Consider the following 5003-nt stretch of genomic DNA (forward strand, 5'->3'; position numbering starts at 1 on the left):
AGAAATGGGTATTACTCCTATACTCACTCTCTGATGTGCTAGTGATACCATCGAATATTCAAGAACTCAGTTTCATCTCTTTAGCATCTCTTCACCTCCTGTTTAACAACATGTTGCTATTTTGCCCTTGAAGTAAGAATGGAAACCTTTCAGTATCATTTCTGTATTCTTACTCAGGTGTTAAAAAAGTGTTGAGTGAATGAGTTGCTTCCTTACTGTGAGGATGTATGTTTCATGTTTCTTTCTAAGTCTCTTACTAGAGCACTGGGCCAGCTTCTCATTGTTTTGACAAGAAGGTATGATGAGGTCTGCTCTTCCTCTGAGGCATTGTTCTAACATTTACTAAGAATACTCCATGTGTATTGATAGAACAGATCCCTACCTAAAGATTCCCCTGTGTTCCGGTTTTAGAAACTGAAAGTATAAGCTGTCAAAATCACAGGAGTTAGGAGCCAAGGTTATTAATTTGTTCAGATAGTATTAATTTGTTCTGCCAAGACATGTAAGAACAATCATTAATTTAGTTTATAAGTTTAATGAATCATTAGAAGAACAAAAATTCTAAGCAGGTCAATCAAATGTTATGGTTCAACTAACTTGCAGTTATACTGGAAAAGGGTGTCTAGACAGATGACACTAGGCTTTTTATTACTTTACTAGAGGCCCAGTGCATGACCTTTGTGCACGGGAGGGGGGGTGTCCCTCAGCCTGGCCTGCACCCTCTCTAATATGGGTCATCCCTCTCACAATCCAGGATCGCTGGCTCCTAACCGCTCGCCTGCCTGTAGGCCTGATCTCCCTAACTGCCCTCCCCCGCCAGCCTGATCCCCCTAACTGCCTTCCCCGCTGGCCTGATCCCCCTAACTACTCTCCCCCACTGGCCTGATCCCCCTAACTTCCCTCCCCCGCTGGCCTGATCCCCCTAACTGCCCTCCCCCGCTGGCCTGATCCCCCTAATTGCCCTCCCCCGCCACGCGCTGATCACCCCTAACTGCCTCTGCCTTGGCCTCGCCACCATGGCTTTGTCTGGTTTGCAGGTCGGCCATGTCCCCATCGGGGTGGGGGGGTCCCTGCTGGTGGGCAGGGCCAGCCTAAGTGAGGGGCTGAGGGCCGTTTGCAGGCTGGCCACGCCCTTATCAGGGTGAGGGTCCCCCTGAGGGGAGTCAGGTTTGGCCTGGGCGAGGGGCTGAGGGCTGTTTGCAGGCCGGCCATGCCCCCATCGGGGTGAGGATCCCCTGCTGAGGGGCATGGCCGGCCTGGGTGAGGGGCTGAGGGCTGTTTGGGGGCTGTTTGCAAGCAGGCCAAGCCCCTGGCTTTGTCCGGAAGGTCTTCAGAAGGTCTCCCAGTCTAATTAGCATATTACTCTTTTATTAGTATAGATATAAAAATATATAAAGTACATCTTTTCTAAAGTGTGTGTGTGTGTGTTTTTAAATATATATTTTATTGTTTTTTTACAGAGAGGAAGGGAGAGGGATAGAGAGTTAGAAACATCAATGAGAGAGAAACATCGATCAGCTGCCTCCTGCACACCTCCTACTGGGGATATGCCCGCAACCAAGGTACATGCCCTTGACCAGAATCGAACCCGGGACCCTTCAGTCCGCAGGCCAACGCTCAATCCACTGAGCCAAACTGGTCAGGGCTAAAGTGTGTTTTTAAGTGTTGTTTTTTAAAGGGATGGGACCACATAATTCTTATAGCGGGGCTTTCCTTAGAATCTTAACTAGTCTATTATTTTAAGAATAATTTTACAATTTTATAATAGATTTAGAGTTCCAGAAAAGTTGCAAAGATAGTACAGAGAGTGCGAATATGCTCCTCACACAGCTTCTTTTATTGTTAACATCCTACAGCACTATGCACAGTTGTCACAAGTTAGAAATAAACATTGGTGTATTATTATTAACTAAACTTAATACTTTGTACAGATTTCACCAGTTTTTCTCTAACGTCCTTTTATTTGTTCTGGGATCCCATCTAGGATATCACATTACATTTAGTCATATGTTTCCCTAGCTTCCTCTGGTGTTGTGACAGTTTCTCAGACTTTCTTTGTCTTTGATGACCTTGATAGTTTTCAAAGTACTAGTCAGTATTTTTTTTTACAGAATGTCTCTCAGTTTGGATTTCTTCAGTGTTTTTCTCGTGTTAGACAGAGGTCATGGGTTTGGGGGAGGAAGACCACAGAGATGTAGTACCATTTTCATTACATCATATTAAGGTTACATACTATCAACATGACTCATCACGTTGTTGTTAATCTTGAGCACCTGGCCAGGGTAGTCAGGTTTCTCCACTGCAAAGCTTTTTTTTCCTTTTCCATATTCTTCTCATTGGAAAGCAGTCATTATGTCCAGCCTACTCTAAAGGGGGGAAGGGGATAGAAAGTTAAGTTCTACTTCTTGGAGGGGAGATTATCTACATAAATTATTTCAAATTCTTCTGAAGGGGAGATTGAGCTCTTCTCATTTATTTAATCATTTATTTGCATTAGTATGGACTCATAGATATTTATTTTATATTTTAGTTTAAAAACCAATATTTTGTTATTTACTTTATTGCTTAAATTGTTCCAGCTTTATGAAACAGACTGTGGAATCTCAGAGGGAAGGTGAAGGTGGATGGGCAGGAAGAGATCAATCAAAGAACTTGTATGCATATATGCATAACCCATGGACACAGACAATCAGGTGGGGACAGGGGCGGGCTAGAAGGGGTCAACGGGGGGGAAAAAAGAGGACATCTGGAGCTCTTTGGGAGCAGACCTTTGAGAACTCTTTTAGTTGGTTCCTGTGTCTCTTTGATGTATTCCATCATTTTTTTTGAGCACTTCCTTATTTATAGATGGGGAAATTGAGGCCAAAAGTGAGTGACAGTATCTCATAGCCTATCCATGGCTGACCCGGGATAAATCCTACTCCTTTTGCTGCACCATGTACCTCCTGGGACTTGCTAACTACAAGGGTTGAAAATTCATGGTGGGTTTTACAAAGCGTTCTGAAGCCTTGACCAATTATCCCTGCCATTGCTCTGAATTGATACATTTTTCGCTCTCATACACTGGGCTCTTCAGAGTGAGAAACACTTTCTTGTTTTTTTAATGAGGAAAGAAGGTTACAGTAATTATTCTCTGAGTTGATCATTTCATTCATCAGCTCAGCCATCACTATGATTTGAGGGAGAGGCCAAAAAAGGGTGGTGAAGTCATTTCGCAGCTATGATAAATATCTGTCTTCTAAGCCTTTCTGTCAATTCCTAAGAGATGTGTCACCAAGAAGCCCTGAAAGCTACATTTTGTCTATGTAGACAAATGATTATAACGAACAGTTTAAAAAAACACGAAATTCCAGTGTGTAATTTCTTAAAGACACACACATAAATTTAACAGATATTTACAAATGACCTTTTATGTACAAAAATGTTGGGGTTTTTTTTGATATGAAAATTAAGAAGATATCCCTGATACCTGTTTTTAATGAGCTTATTACATGGTAGAGAAGGCAGATATATAAGCCATTAATTACAATAGAATAAAATAAGAGTCATAAGGATAAAACTATTGATGCCCTAGTCAGTTTGGCTCAGTGGATAGAGCGTCACACTGAGGACTGAAGGGCCCCAGGTTTGATTCCTGTCAAGGGCACATTCCTGGATTGCAGGCTTGATCCCCAGCCCTGGTCAGGGAACCAATCAATGTGTCTCTCTCACATCAATGTTTCTCTTTCTCTGTCTCTCTCCCTTCCACTCTCCCTAAAATTTCAATAGAAAAATATTCTTGGGTGAGAATTAACAAAATAAAACAAACAAGCAAAAAAACCCTACAGATAAACTACTAGAAAAAGAACACTGAAGTTCAATTCAGAGGATCAGGGAAGACTTTCCGAAAGATTTGAGCAGGACATTGAATGTTGATCAGATTTCAATAGTTACAGTTGGGGATGAAAGCTCTACAGGCCAAAGGAAATGCATGAGCAAATGTGCATAAATAGTGATGGGGGGAGAAAAAGAAAAATGAATTAAATATGTAATAGTCACTTTTTCGTGGCACCTCAGAGGCTGTAGGCTGCTTCAGGAACTCATTGAAGTGGATGATGAACAAAAATGTAGTAACTTTTATGAGAAGCATATGGCCACAGAAGTTGCTGCTGATGCTCTGGGTGAAGGATGGAAAGGTTATGTGGTCCAAATCAGTGGTGGGAATGAAAAGGTTTCCCCATGAAGCATAGTGTCTTGACCCAGGGCAGATTCTGCCTGCTGCTGAGTAAGGGGCACTCCTGTTATAGACTAAGGAGAACTTGAGAGAGAAAATGTAGATCTGTTTGGGGTTGCATTGTGAATGCAATCTTAGAGTTCTCAACTTGGTCATTGTGAAAAAAGGGGAGAAAGATATTCCTGGTCTCACTGATACCACTGTGCCTCATGGCTTGGGGCCCAAAAGAGCTAGCAGAAGCCACAAACTTTTCAATCTCTCTAAAGAAAGTGATGTCGGCAAATATGTTGTGAGAAAGCCTCTAAATGAAGAAAGTAAGAAACCTAGGACTAAAGCACCCAAGATTCAGCATCTTGTTCCTTCACATGTCTTGCAACACAAATGCAGGTGTATTGCTCTGAAGAAAGAAGGTACTAAGAAAAATAAGGAAGAGGCCGCAGAATATGCTAAACTTTTTGCTAAGAGAATGAAGGAGGCCAAAAAAAAAATGCCAGGAACAGATTACCAAGAGACGTAGACTGACCTCTCTGAGAGCTTCTACCTCCAAGTCTGAGTCCAGTAAAAAATGAGATTTTTGTAACTAACAAATAAAGGACAGCAAATAAAATATAAAAAAGAAATATGTAGTAGTATTTGGTCATATATGCAGGGCTGTGATTGGCAAGCCTAGGGAGTCTGTTCCATTCAGTAAGCTTGTGGGATCTATGACAGTCTATTGAACAGGGAAGTGTCATCATCTGGGATGTTTTTATGAAGATCAAACTTGCAAGATTAATTAGAAAGAGACTGA

At 41.9% G+C, this 5003-nt stretch overlaps 1 pseudogene; it reads left to right on the plus strand.

Annotated features, from left to right (window-relative positions):
- The first annotated feature begins 1210 nt into the window (after positions 1-1210).
- LOC106697461 lies at positions 1211-4782 on the plus strand (annotated as a pseudogene).
- Positions 4783-5003: the final 221 nt, after the last annotated feature.

Source organism: Myotis lucifugus, unplaced genomic scaffold (genome assembly GCF_000147115.1).
Source record: "Myotis lucifugus unplaced genomic scaffold, Myoluc2.0 scaffold_1, whole genome shotgun sequence".
In the NCBI taxonomy this organism is placed as follows: Eukaryota; Metazoa; Chordata; class Mammalia; order Chiroptera; family Vespertilionidae; genus Myotis; species Myotis lucifugus.